Source organism: Gopherus evgoodei, chromosome 2 (assembly GCF_007399415.2).
Source record: "Gopherus evgoodei ecotype Sinaloan lineage chromosome 2, rGopEvg1_v1.p, whole genome shotgun sequence".
Taxonomy (NCBI): Eukaryota; Metazoa; Chordata; order Testudines; family Testudinidae; genus Gopherus; species Gopherus evgoodei.
Window position 1 is genome coordinate 115,255,885 of NC_044323.1, and position 13,968 is coordinate 115,269,852.

General features: G+C 54.5%; 1 long non-coding RNA gene across 1 annotated transcript; it reads right to left on the bottom strand.

The window, feature by feature from the left end:
* Positions 1–1,956: 1,956 nt before the first annotated feature.
* Positions 1,957–8,211, bottom strand: LOC115644927. The gene is made up of 6 exons (XR_003998635.1): positions 8,130–8,211; positions 7,028–7,151; positions 6,490–6,663; positions 5,693–5,787; positions 4,662–4,804; positions 1,957–3,769 (listed from the first exon to the last, which is right to left on the bottom strand). It is a non-coding gene; the product is annotated as an uncharacterized LOC115644927 (long non-coding RNA).
* Between the last annotated feature and the right edge of the window lie 5,757 nt (positions 8,212–13,968).

Genomic DNA, 13,968 nt, shown 5'->3' on the forward strand with positions numbered 1-13,968 from the left:
GAAATCTCACATTGGTACCTTCTTCGCGTTTTGTCAAATCTACTGTGAAAGTGTTCTTAAAACGAACAACGTGCTGGGTCATCATCTGAGACTGCTATAACATGAAATATATGCAGAATGTGGGCAAAACAGAACAGGAGACATACAATTCTCCCCCAAGGAGTTCAGTCACAAATTTAATTAACACATTATTTTTTTAAGAAGTATCATCGGCATGGAAGCATGTCCTCTGGAATGGTGACCAAAGCATGAAGGGGCATATGAATGTTTAGCATATCTAACACCTTGTAATGCCAGCAACAAAAGTGCAGTGCAAACACTAGTTCTCACTTTCAGGTGACATTGTAAATAAGAAGCAGTCAGCAGTATTTACCGTAAATGTAACCAAACTTGTTTGTCTTAGCAATTGGCTGAACAAGAAGTAAGACTGAATGGACTTGTAGGCTCTAAAGTTTTACATTGTTTTGTTTTTGATTGCAGTTATGTAACAAAAAAAATCTACATTTGTAAGTTATACTTTGTTTATCATTTTTACAGTGCAAATGTTTGTAATAAAAAAAATAATATAAAGGGAGCACTATGCATTTTGTATTTTGTGTTGTAACAGAAATCAATATATTTGAAAATGTAGAAAAACATCCAAAAATGTTTAATACATTTCAATTGATATTTTATTGTTTAACAGTGTGATTAATCATGATTAATTTTTTGAGTTAATCGCAGGAGTTAACTGTGATTGACAGCCCTCCTTTGGACAAATGTCTTTTTTTTTTCCAAAATATGTATCCAGTTGTCTTTTTTGTTTCCTTTTAAACATCTCCCAAGGCTGTTGGAAAAATTTGTACAATGGGTTGGGGAGGGGCCTGAGAGCCATTTAACCAAACTGTAAACCCTGTATATGATAGAAACCACTTCAAGCCACCCTCGTTCCAGCACTTATGCTCCAACCCCACCAAATCCTAACTGTAATGCCTTAGAAGATGATGGTGGCAAATTCCAGTATTTTGTTTGGAGAGCTTGTAGAGAGCCAGAGGCAGCTTTCTAGAGGGTTAATTCAGAAATTCCCTATGGAACCTAGGGGCTGCAGCAAACAGCAGGAAGGAGTCAGGTAGTTGTTGGAATAACTCTAGGAGGAATGCTGTGGGATGGCTTTCTGATCACCTCTTCACTCTGCTTCTTCCCACACCCACCTTTGGGGTAAAGTCCATCACCTCCTCCTTAGTGTGTATGGGCTGGAAACCAGATATGGCAGTAGAGAGGTTGCCCACTCAGCCCATGCACAGGAGGATCCATTGCAGCTCAAGTCCCCCTGCTTCCCACAGCCCAGAGGAATGCATGACACTGAGCCTGGACTCTGTGACTGCATTAGTCTCCCACATTTGAGGGTGGACGGAGAGGGCATGTGCCATGTCTGCAAACAGCCTTTTCTGTACTGCTGGGGTGGAGGAAGAGATGCCAGATTCCATCTGGCTCCTTAGCAACACTAAGGAAGCTCTGTGGATCTGAAGAAAGGTCTCTGGATCCTCAGGATGTGCAGGTTAGGAAACATGTGGCTCCTGCCTAGTACAGTACCCTGCCATGCTCCCCCACAAGAGCCGCATTAACAGGCAATTCTGTAAGTGACCCCCCTATGCCTCTCTATTTCCTTCATCACATGTATTGTGTCCTTTTTCTGGTGGCTAGTCCAGAAAAAGAGGAAAATTGCTCACTACTGCTACCACCTCAGGGAATTGTTGGGTTGAGATCAGCTGATAGAAGCAGGCAATAGCGACAAAATCTGAGACTTCAAACCCCTAGAGTGACCTCTTACCTTTATAGACCTGTCCTTTCATCGTACACAGCTATTGTAAAGTTTAGTGTGATAGAAAAGAGACCCGTTGTAAACCCTTCACCACACAAGACAAAGCCTGCAGTATTCATCATTAATTATTTATTTCTATTCTCCTGGCTCCCAAACTGCTTTTCCCCCCTGCAGCTGCCAGCCACCTTTGAGTTCTCCCTCTTCTCTCCCTGGCTGTGCTCACTTGATTGCAGCAGCTCAGCGGATGGTCCAGCTTTACTCTTTCACTTCCATCCGCTGCCACCTACATGATGAATCCTCCAACCCATCGCCAAACAGCTCTTCCACATTCTGCAAACTGGCCTCACTGGCTGACTTTCTAGGAGAACATAAACCCTTTGTTAGAGCAGAAAAGTGTCTTCAGTGCTGCACTCTTTCCATGGCTCCCAGAGGGTCACAGTGAAACATGACTGACCATTCCCTAGGAGTCTCTCCAGGAGCTCCCTGCTCAGTCACCTGGCACCCATCAGCAATGGTCTCTGACAGTGACATTGCAGAGCAGGGCTCAGCAGATGGTCCTTTCTATGGCTTCCTGGGTGGGAGGGAGTTTGCTCTTGTCATTTAAGGACTGGCTGTGAGAGTCAGGGCTCCTGAGTTCTCTGGCTTTGGAAATGAGTGTGGTCTAGTGGTTGAAGCTGGAGTGTTATCAGGGCTGTGCTTCAGTCCTGCCCTGCTCAGTGCCGTTGTGGGTGACCTTGCAGTCAGTCACTTTTTATCCCCATGCACCAGCTAACAGAGATAATACAGACCCCCCTCAGAGGGGCTGGCAGGGGTCACTACCGTAATGACTCAAGTTGGAGTGAGTTGTGCTCTTGGCAGCAAAGGGCCCAGATTCAGTCCCCATGGATGCCCAAGGTATCTTTATGTGGCCATGGTTTGACTCATCTGTCATTACAGATTGTTTAGCCCAGTCCTGGCCATGTGTGGTGCACCTTCTCCTGGCCCTCTCTGGCACACAGCTCCATCCCACACAGGAACATGGCCCACCAAGGACAATCTATCAGCTCCCATCTGGTGTTCAGATCCTGGATGGACGGTGAGCCCTAGTCAGACCATAGAAAGATAGGGCGGTATCCTCCAGTGGGAACTGCTGGAGCTCGAGCATCTGCCCCCACCTACACCTACATGCCAAAAGCCTCAAAACTGGTCCTTGATCCCAGGTAAAGAAAGTAGCTCAGCTGAGGCCAGGGTGGGTGGAGTTGCTGCCAGGACTGATTCTAAGAGAAGAGGAGATTTCTCCTCTGCTCTAGAGAGATTCCCATAGGAAAAGCAGCTGAGGTGGGGGCAATACAAGCACTACCCCTCAGCCCTGGAATAGCAGGCAACCAAGACTCTGGGAGCCAAGGGATTGGTGTGTCTTGCTGGAGGTAGCAGAGCTGGGGAGCTGAAAAGGGCATTGGAGAAATTGTACAAAAGTCAGTGTCAGGTCAGGAGCAGCCAGACCTAGTGGTCAGAGCCAGAGTCCACACTCACAAGACAGGAGCTGAGAGTCAGCTGGGTCAGGATACTGGAAGACCCAAAGCAAAAGACAAACTTGCAATCACAACCACAAATCAGATGCCATGAGTCACACCGAGTCTGGATGCCAGGAAATCAAGCTGGGGCAGAGGGAGCTGGAGCAGGTAGCACATGGTCTAGAACAGGGAGAATCTCAGGTGTTCAGACAACTTCCTGTTTCTGTGCTGGCTTAAGGAGGGCCAGGGCGTCAATTAGCTGCTCTGGGACTCTGCCAATAGGAACTCAGGAATGGAACCTCAAACTGTGGTAAGCAGTTTGCAGTTAGCAGGCTTCCAGGTGGAGGGCTGGAGTGTGGCTGCTCCCACAAACCCTGCAGACCTGGGTTGAAGACCTATGGGTCATAACAATGAGTGCTCTCTCCCCACTCAGACCTCCTGCAGGAAAGAGTCTCCAGGATCCTGGACACATCCTCTGAGAATAAAATGTGGATATCATCATGAGAACTAGATCTCTGTACAGGGCCGGCTCTAAGTTTTTTGCCACCCCAAGCAAAACAATTTTTGGCTGCCCCCCACCCCAGCCCTGGGTTCTCACCTGCCCCCACCAGGGCTCTCCCGCACCCCCTGCCACCCCAGCCCTGGGCTCTCTCTTCTCCCCCGACCCACACCCCCTGCTGCCCCAGCCATGCACTCCCCCCCACCAGAGCTGACTCCACCTGCTCCTCCATCGCCTCCAGCCAGTCCGGCGCTGGCTGGGTCAGGGTAAGTAGTGGGGCTCCCGGGCCATGCCTCAGCCCAGGGTCAGTTCAGCCAGGGCTCCCACCTCCAGGACTATCTGGGACCCAGGAGGGCAGAGCCAGGGGACTGCCCCGGCACGGGGCTGAGGAGCCAGGGCAGGGTAGCCCCAGAGGGAGCAGACCCCGCATGGCAACACCCCACCCTCTATGATGCCGCTGCCGCCACTACTGCTGCTTCTGGCCACCCTGCCGCAGTCCATGGGTGGCTCGGGCTACTTTGCGCAGTCCCACGCAGGGTGGCTGCCAGCCCGAGCGTACCCCACTCAGATCCTGCCCAGCCCAGCCACAAGGTGCGGGCGTTGCTCCCCCGCGGCGCGAACCACAGCGGCCCCAGGGCACCCTCCCACGCAAGACACGCTGCTGCTGCCAGGGCTGGCTCTAGGCTTTTGCCGCCCAAAGGAAAAAAAAAAGATGGCTGGAATGCTGCCCCTGAAAATGTGCCGCCCCAAGAACGTGCTTGGTTTGCTGGTGCCTAGAGCCGACCCTGTCCCTGTACCAGGGCTGGAATCCAGGGATAGGGAAAGCTCCTCAACAGGATGTGTGGCAGGAAGAGTGAACAGTTCTTACCTCCAGGAGATGCATGGGATCTTTCATCTGAGCCTCAGTGAGACTCATGTTGCTTGGTTTGACAGGATGAGATCACCTGTCCCCACTGCTCCCTGAGCTGTGCTGGCTGCAGGATATATCTCTGTGAGAAGCTGGGACAGAACCTGAAAGACAGATGTGACAATCAGGGTTCTGTCAGCCCATGGGGAGAACAGAGGGTCTGAAACCCAAAGAATAAGCAATTGAATCAACTGATTCAATGCAGAATTATTGTGCCATACAGGTATATCATAAGGTCTTCTCATGGGTTGGTAACTGGTTAAACACTGCTCTGCACTCACTGCCCTGACCACAGGTTGCCCAGTGGCTCTCAGGTAGCCAAGGGTTAAAGTAACTTAAAGGACTTACTGGCACTCCGGAGTCCTTAGGAGGGGGCTGGACCTAAACCAGAAGAGGCATGGCTTTAAACCCCAGGCACTTTAAATCAGGATTTAAAGGGCCCAGGGCTGGGGCTGTGGTAGCAGCAGCTGGGAGCCCCTGGCCCTTTAAATCAGCCCCAGAGCTACCAGCTGCAGAGGCTGGGATCCTGGGTGGTGATTTAAAGGGCCCGGGACTCCAGCTGCTGCTACCACCACAGTGGAGCCCCAGACCCTTTAAATCACCATCGGACGGGACCCTGGCCTTTCGCAGAGCTTTAAAGGGCCTGAGGCTCTGCTGCAGTAGCGGCAGCTGGAAGCCCCTGGCCCTTTAAATCACTGCCTGAGCCCCGCCGCCACTACCCCAGGGCTCCGGCAGGCTCCAGGGATGATTTAAAGGGCCTGGGGTGGTAGTGGCTACTGGAGCCCAGGCCCTTTAAATTGCCGCCAGGGGAAGCTGATCTGCCTCGGTGTGGCGCACTGGCTTTTGCCGGGACACCATACAGGGGCGTGTTAGCTTACTTTCACCTCTGCAGGTAGCAGAACACAATGGAAACGTGGATCACCCAGTCTAACATTTCCAGGCCTCCCCAGGGCTAAGGTAAAACCCCTTCTGCCCTTGCCCATTGTGCTCACCTCCAAGATGTGCTGGAGATTGTCTGTGCTGGGGATTGCTGTCAGCGAGCTCTTCAGCATGGCAAGCATGGCTCTGGGCAGGCCTTCTTCAGAGCCTGTCAGCGGAGGGAGACCATGGGTCAGGATTAGGGAACCTGGGATTACATCTGCCAGGGTGACAGCTGGCTCTGCAGTCCTTGCCGAGAGCAGCTCTCTGCAGAGGGCCTGGTCACAGCAGGGTATGGAACAGCCAAACTGCTAGGGATGGGAGCTGGGCTTCCCGGCAGAGACCAGGAACCGAAGCACAGCATCTGCAAGGAAGGGATTCTCCAGAGAGGTATAACATCATCTCCTACGGACGGGAAGTCTCCCCGTGACACTTGATTAATCCTCTGGCCTGTTCCCATCTCTGCCCACCGCACCCCCAATTTAGCAGCTCCAGCTACCAAAGAGAGCAAGGACCTGAGGCCTTCCTGCTCCTGGGACAGAGAAGTAGGTTGATGATCTACCTGGGGGTGAGTGTTGGCCTTCCCCATGTCCATGGTCTATACTCCATTCAGGACAGTGCACAGGAACTGCGATTCCTGTTCTGGATCTAGGGGCAGCTTCAGTTTGCCGGCAGGAGACTGTATGTGAGACCCCGCAGTTGTGGGGCAACATAGGCACTACCATGGGCATGGACGTTTGAGAAACAGGGCAGAGACCTGTGTGGGGCAAGGAGGGCAGGGATTTGGGAAGCAAGAGCAGAGGATCAAACGCTTTTTTAATGTGGGTCAGGATGATCCCCATTTCAAAGTAAAGGAGTAAATGGCTCTTACCTCCATGAGGGAGCAGGCTCTTCCATCTCAGCCTCTTTGAGAACCAGCACAGCTTGGTTTGAGGGGATGAGGTGACTTGTTCCCATTGCCCCGAGGTGGCTCAGCTGCAGGATGCGCCCATCTGGGAGGCTGTGCCAGATCTCAGGGCCTGGAAGACAGCTGGGAAGGAGGCTCCTATTCATTTCACACCCAGAGACCCCATAGAAGGGCCAAGAGGAGAATAAAGGGCAAGAGCTAGCCCTGAGTCTTTGTCCCATCCCCACCTCCTCAAAAGTGGAGCTTTCTGAGCTTCAGTGTGGCTAGGAGCTCTGGCCCTGACACAAAGGCCATTCTGCACCACATGGGCAGAGAGAGCTCTGCCTGGGAGCAGGGGGATGGGATGGGGGTCAGGCCAAGGAAAGCGGGGAGGGGAATGGGAGTGAGGGAAAGAGCTCCTGTCCCAGATGAAGGAAATTGAGGGGCAGAGGGAAGGACCCTGCTCCACAGAGAGGGGAGAGCGTTTCTGTGAGTGCCAGGGGGCCCCATTTCAGAGCAGTACCTGCAGCAGGGAGCGGGAGTTCCTGGACTCTTCAGAGGCACAGCCCTTGCAGTGCCTTGAGGACCTGACGCAAGTGCCGGATGATGCGGAGCTGGTGCATCACGTTGGCCGTGACGTCCTCCTGCTGCAGGGGAACGAGAACCTGTCAGAGACTCAGATGCCCTCGAGAAACCAGGGGGAATTAAGGACATCTGGACCCAGCAGCATTTCCACCCAGCACCTGCCAACCTCTGAGGGATGGATTCATCCCCAGGATGGAGTCTTGTCATCCTATCTAGTGAACTCCAGTGCCAACCCCCATCCTTGTAGGGTGAGCTTCTGCCACCTCCCCCTCAGTGCCTCTGACAGCTGTTCCGCCTCCAAACCACAGCTCAAGTTCTCAGAACCTCTCCTCCACTCCCACCCAGGTTTGGCAGCGAGGGGGCTGGGTGGGAGGGGATGGGACGGCGGGATTCTGGCAGCAGTGAAGTGGGGTGTGGGGAGATTGAGACCTTTCCCCAAGTCACCCCAGTGACTAATGCTGAAGCCGCAGGATGGCAGCCCCGGTGAATGGGGCAGGTCGGCACCCCTGCTGACTGAATCCTCTCATTCTCTCTAGAAGGGCCCAGCTCTGCCAGCAGTAGGACAAGCTTCCCCCGCCCATATTCCTCAGCCCTGCCTGGTCAGTCGCCATCACTCGTCAGTCCTTGGCCTCCCAGGCTGCCAGTGATGGGAGCAACTCTGGATGGTGGCTTGAGTGACATGGCCGCTAGGCCACTGGGAAGGGGGTGAGGCCCCGTGGGACAGGAGGGGCTCGCAGAAGGAATTGAGGGGACTCTGCTGCCCTTTGCAGGAGCGATAGCACCGTGTCCTAGGAACATAAGTCCATGAGGAGGTAATGCTTGTCATTAATTAGCCTTGCTAAAGAGCTGGGTTGGAACTGCTCTGGGGACAAGCTGGTTTCCTCCTGCTCATGGAAGAGAATTCACCTCCCTTCCCAGTAGCACCTGCTCTCACTTTCATTCCTCACCAGGCTCCTTGCTGCCAGGCCAGCGAATGGTGATAGGATGGCAATGAGGCCTGGGTCACGCCCCAATCTCCTGAGTCTAATGCAGCTGCTTACCTTGTCCCCCATCCGCTGCTGGGCTTCCCCCAGGATGGAGTAGGCAAGGAGCAGCCCAGCCTGGCTGACACGCAGCAGGGAGTTGTGGATGGCCAGCACTGCTGTCTGTCTGGAGGAAGAATCTTCTCTGCCTCTCTGAGAAGAATTTTCCAAAGACCTAAAACCAACAGGACAGGAGGCATTAGCAGATTGCCCAGAGCCAGGCTCCAAATCCTTGGCAAGAAAGGCATCTCCATCTAGTGGCCACTGCTGGGAACCCAGCCACCCCTACTCCCTGAGCTGTCTCATGCCCTGGCAGAATCTCCTTACCTTTCCCACCTTGGCTGTGTTCCTGTAGCCCAGGAGCCTGCTGTCCCAGCACCACAGCTCTTCAGTTTCCTGGATGGTCAGCCCTGGGAAAGAGACACACACACGCATTTGGCATTCTGGTTGCAGTGCCTGTGTCCTTCCAATCCCATTGGTGGCTGCACAGGGGGCAGAGTCCTCGCTGCATGTCTGGCCCAACAGGATTGCAGGGGAGGGGTGTAGAACGGAGAAAGAGACAGACAGAGACTCATCCTTCAGCCGGGGTCAGTCTGAGAGAAATTGGCTGGGGTCCCAGTCTCACTCTTCTATTGGGTGCCATTTCCCAGCTGGGTTCCTTACCCCTCTGGTGCAGCAGCAGCTGGTAGAGCCAGTAAACCCCCTCCCTGGCCTGCCGGCTGAGGTCTTTACCTGTGCCACATGGTGACCCAGCCTGGGGAATTCTGCTTAGTACTAATGGAAGGGAGAGGGAGAGGGAACTCCATCAACATTTTCCTGTCAGCTCCCAGTTCTCCCCTGGGCCAGGAGTCTCTTTCCCCATAGCCCCTCTGCAGGAGATGCTAGAGGATAGGAGCTAGAGCTAAACCCTTAATTTTCTCTCCCCGCAAGGGAGCCTGGAGCACAGGGATGTGGGCTGGGCCCTCCATGAGGCTTTGCTTCCCCAGCTGCTCCCAGATGACAGGAAGGCATGAACCTGGAGCATGGTCCCCTTAAAAGCCCAGAGTCATCACTGAACCAGGACAAGAAGAACTTGACTCAAGCCCAGCTCATTCTCTGCTCTGACTCTGCCTCCACAAGAGGAACACTTCTAACCCACAGTCCCTGCAGCAGCAGATCCTACAGCCATTGGAGCCAGCCCGCCTATGCCTGGAGTCAGGAAGCTGGGGTCAGAAGCCACTTATGTCAAATTCAGGGAGGGTGATGGTGGATCTGAGCTGGGCTGTGCTGCTCCTAATGGTCCTGGCTCTCTCTTGCCACACTCTGAACACGATCCAGTAGTTCATGTGCTGTGGGGAAAGGAGGCAGCTCAGGATCAATGGGCAGGTGCATGTGTTATGCTACTGAGACCCTCCCCATCCCCGGGGGGCTGAGACAGTGTGTGCAGGGTGGAATATCTGATTAATTGATTGCAGAGCTTTAGAAGGGGATTATTGCCCCTAGGATGATGCTTGTATCCTGCAGGTCATAACTTACCATTGTCTCTCTAAATTGGGACAATGCTCGGTGTCGGGGCTGGTCCCATCTTCCCTGAACTCCTGATTCCTGAACAGCTCACCAGGAAGGACACAGACCCCTTCCCCCTCCCTGGCTCTCAAGTCCTTGGTTGGGTGAAGGGACTGAGTGTGAGCACAATCCCCCCAGGAATCTCAGGGCCCATCAGAGAGAAGGGCTGATTCTCCGGGGTCCTCCAGTTTATCTAGGAAGGAGCCAGTGCCTCTTCTCTGAGGACCATTTTCTGCATCTCACAGGAGGGGTTCAGACTCTCACTCCCCAAGCCAGCCAGGGGCCCTGTGGTTAGTGCTCAACAGAACCAGGCAGAGCCCTGGCTTGAAGTCCCAGCTCCTTCCTCTGTCCTTCAAGAAGGAAGGGCCTGACACTGCATTGAACCGACTGCCCTGACCAAGGACGGCCCAGTGGGGGCCCAGCTAGGAGGATAGACTGGAAAATAGATCTAAGAGTTAAGGTAAATTTGCCCCCACCCCTCTCATTGCGCTCACCCCCAAGATGTAGTGAAGCCTGTCGGTGTCTGGGGACTCCACCAGCAGGTTCACCAGCATGGCATCCAGGAGGTCTGGCAAGACCCTATGCAGATCCTGCAAAACAAGGGAGAGCCATGGGTCAGAGTTAGGGAATCTGGGGCTACACCTGCCACAGGATGGGAAGAGGGGGTCTCTGGGAAGCACTGGTGAGACTCCCAAACACATATTCTGGCCTCTCTCATTCACATCCCACTGCGGGCAATTAGCAAGGATTTGTGGCAGGATGACTGCTGGCTCTTCAATCCATGAGTTTAGCATGATCTACCTGGACATGGCTGGTGTCCTTCTCTGTGCCCAGAGTGAAGACGGCATGCAAGGCAGCTCGCAGGAGGTGTTTCTCCAGCTCTGGCTCCAGGAAAGGTGACCTGGTGCTGGCAAGAGAGAGGAGCCGGCATTAGACTGTGTAGTTCGGGGGTAGGACTGGCACCAACGTGGACATGAAACTTCAGAGAAATAGGCAGAGGCTGGCAAGAATGGAAACTGAGGCACTGAGCCAGGGAATGACAAGGCCAAGGTTTCCCAGACAGACAGTGGCAGGGCAGAAATAGCGCCTGTTCCCTGGACCCTGCTGCCCTTTCTGTATCTTATCCTGGCAGTGAGTCTCTCCCCAAAGCCATTGAAATATTACTGGAAGGAACCTTCCCATCACCTCTGCCAGAGGAGCTACCCTTGGGAGGTGACCTGGGAGTGAGAGGGGCAGTGACTCCCAGCCCTGGGCCAGAGCAGCACCAGGGTTAGGGGAACTGGGCGGGAGGGTCACGGTACCTGAGGTTGCTCAGAGCAATCAGGGCATTAGTGAGGACAGCACCGGGAGGAGAGTTATCAGGCAGCTCCTCAATGAGCTCCTGTGAGACTCAAAGGAGCATGTGAAATTCAGGCCTCACTGACACTTCCCAGTGAAGAGATTAACCAATCAGCACCCCACACAGGCAGTAGGATCCCTCCACCTGCCTCCTGCTCCTCCGATTCCTGCCCACTTGTTACCAATCTCCGAATTTCTCCCATCTCTTCTCCCCAATCTTCAGCCTCAGCAATCCGTGCCCTCAGCTGCCCCTCCAGCACCAGCCATCCCACTTCCATTGGTCTGGGGAGAACCCTGACCCTCCATGTCTCTCTCCTCTCTCCAGCTGCCAGGCGCCATGTCTCACTCACCACAATCCTCTCCACCACAGATGCCTTGCAGCAGTGCGGCTCCAGCATGTCCTGCCCTCTCTGCTGTGAAGCGAGACATGTGGGGCTGATGGCGTGCAGGAACATGAGCTGCTGGGCCTCATTCTACACCCACCAGGAGTGGGGTTAGGAGAGGGGGAGCCAGTTAGCCAGGACCTCCCTGCCCCACCTGCCCCACTCACACCAGCTGCAGGACTCAGGCCTGAATGGGGGATAGTGGGGACCCAACCATTGTCCAAACCACCCACAACTCCTATACCAGCAGGGTCAGGAATTGGGAGAAAGGTCCCCCATTAGGGTTGGTGGATCATGAAGGACTAGACCCTCTGCAGGGGGTTGGGATGCTGGGAAGCGGCAGTACAATCTCAGTTCCAGCACAGCTAGAGAATGTTTGTACCTTTTCTCAGATATTCTTGAGAGCAGCTTTCTCTGTGGCCACATCCACTCATTCCTCCTCCTCCTCGTCCACTGAGTCCCTGGGGGTCCCTGCACCAGGGAGAGAAGGGGACAGGGTGACGCCTACTGCCACTTGGGGGAAGGACAGGGGCACGGTGGGGCAATGTGCCCCCTTCCCACCTCCGGGACCTAAGGCACATCGGGCCTCACACTCCCCCCTCTCAGTGATGCCTTCAGCCCCCAACTCCTTCAGGAGCCTATAGCAAAGAGACCCCCCCCCATCACTGTCCTGGACTCCCTGGGAGGTACCTGCCTCTCCCCACTCCCAACTGGAGTATCAAGGACCAAAGTGGCAGCATCTAGTGTCAGTGGGGTTCACTTGGCTCAGGCCAGAAACCTGGGCTGGGGACCCAACCCCCATAGCACTGGTGGAGCGCCTGGGCCCAGAGTGTTCACAGCCCCCTCTTCATCCCTCCCTAAGCCCAGCCTGGCCCCTCACCTGGAACAAAGCAGCGGCGCCCATCAGCCTAGTTGCTGCCCGAGCCCCAGGTGCTCCTGCTGTCCTATGGGAGCTGCTGGTGCTGGGACAGGAATCCTTCACCTCCTGCCCTGGGGAGCTGGAAAGTCCTCGGTGACTGGGCAGGGCGATTCCTCCTGCTGGGAATCAGGGCTGGGCTTCTGGGGCCGGTGTTGCCTGCACAACAATCCCCAGAGACACCCTACCTGGCTCCCCTCCTGGGCTGGGTTCTGCCTGCCCAGCTACATCCTGGGCTAGCTCCATTTTGGCCTGGCCGGTGCCTCTTCCATCTCAGCGTGTGCACTGGGAGCGGGTTTCCTCTGCCAGAAGGCTGGGCACTTCCACCTCCTGGCCCAGCTGGGAGCTCCTTCCCCGCCAGAGGGGATGAAGGGGCCGCTCTGCTTCTGGGAAGATGGCAGCTGCTTCCCTCAGGCTCTGGAGCCTTCTTCCTGAACATCCTCAGGAGCCTGGACATCCTGGAACTGAGCGGAGAGCAGGCGTGAGTCTGGGATCAAGACAGCCTCTCACTAACTGGCCTTTTCAGTTCTTCCCCATCCCTGCTGCAGTCAGAACAGCTCCTCCTTCCGTCACAGGGGTGCAGGGAGTGCAAGCTACACATATAGGCAGGAGCTCTTTTCATGATCTGCTCCCAATGTTCCCCCTCATCATCCCTGGTGCAGCAATAACCAGGGAGCCTGATTCTTTTTGAGCACTGGTGTCAGTCACAAAGAATATTGGTCACTTTGGACAAGCAGCTTCCTCCTGCCATCCCAGGCCACATCCCCTCCCCCCCAAACCCAGACTAGAGAAGGAACAGAACCCAGGAGTCTGGACATCTCCCAGGAAACCATTCCCCACATCAAAGTCCCTAGGCACAGCATGCCCAGGGCCCCCTGGTTTCCCATTGATTTCCATGCTCAGCAGCTCACAGGGTCTGGCCTAGCTCAGGTTCCAAACCTCTCTAAGGCCCTTACCATGTAAACAGCCCCAACTCTTTGTGAGGGCTTCCCATAATGAGAAATGAAGAGCAACTCCCCACCCCCACCCCACTCCACATACACACACAGCTCCTGATGGGAGGGGAAACAGGGGAGAGGACAAACAAGCAAGAGAAGACAATGGAGGGAGGGATGGAGGAAAAGGGAAACCAAAAGGACAAACCCTTATGTCCCAGTGATTCTAAGGGACAAAGTCCTAGGTGAGAAATGAAATTCTGCCACCTTAAGCTAGTGTTTTCCACCCCAAGAATTCAACTGGCACCAGAGGGATGAGACTGAACAGGTTCCAAACCTCTAGGAGGCTCTTACCCTCTGAACAGTGATGTCTCTTTTCTAGCAAAATCAGTAAAAGGAAATGAGAAAACTCCAAAGAGGTTCCTCCTCGCACTCACGTATGTGAACCAGAATGCTCTCTCAGTCCTCAAGGAGAGACCTCGAGAAGGAGACCTGCTGAGGCAAAGCCAGAGGGGTCTCCGAGGTTGCCCCGTCCTGTGCCCCTGTCCTTCCTGGCTGATGTCATCTCTCTGTGAGGTCACCACCTCCCCAACACCATTGCCCAATAGGCCGGGGTTCTGCCAAAGACCCTTGTGATGTCACTGACACACCCACCCCTCCCCTTCAGAGCTAATGTCTTGCCCCTGGCCTGGCCAGCCATATTGGATGTTTGAGCTACCCCTTGTGGATCAACCCACTCA